Source organism: Rhagoletis pomonella, unplaced genomic scaffold, assembly GCF_013731165.1.
Source record: "Rhagoletis pomonella isolate Grant_MI unplaced genomic scaffold, Rhpom_1.0 Rhpom_scaffold_00024, whole genome shotgun sequence".
Lineage (NCBI taxonomy): Eukaryota > Metazoa > Arthropoda > Insecta > Diptera > Tephritidae > Rhagoletis > Rhagoletis pomonella.
The window spans coordinates 88,793-89,169 of NW_023458578.1; positions in this window are offsets into that span (position 1 = coordinate 88,793).

A 377-nucleotide genomic window follows, 5' to 3' on the forward strand; every position below is an offset into this window, starting at 1 on the left:
TTGGTCTATATCTCGAGACCCTAGTCACCCAGCTATATGAAAAGTGCCCAATCTTAAAGCATTCATGAACAGCTTTCATTTGATACCCATATTGAATAAATACACCCAAGGTTACCCAGGTCCACGTTTTGGTCTATATCTCGAGACCCTAGTTATTTTTTTTAAATTTTCTTTGCTACCTCACGGAGCCCGAGCCCTTTCCAACGAATGCAAAACCGTGGGAATCGGTTCGTGCGTTTTGGAGTTATAGCGTCAGGAAGGAAAACTCGACTTATTTTTATATAGTAGATTCCATATTTTGAAATTGTAGAAATTATCGATGGTCAAAATTTAAAAAATTTAGAGAAATATGGGTTTTTTAATTTACCCGATTAAAA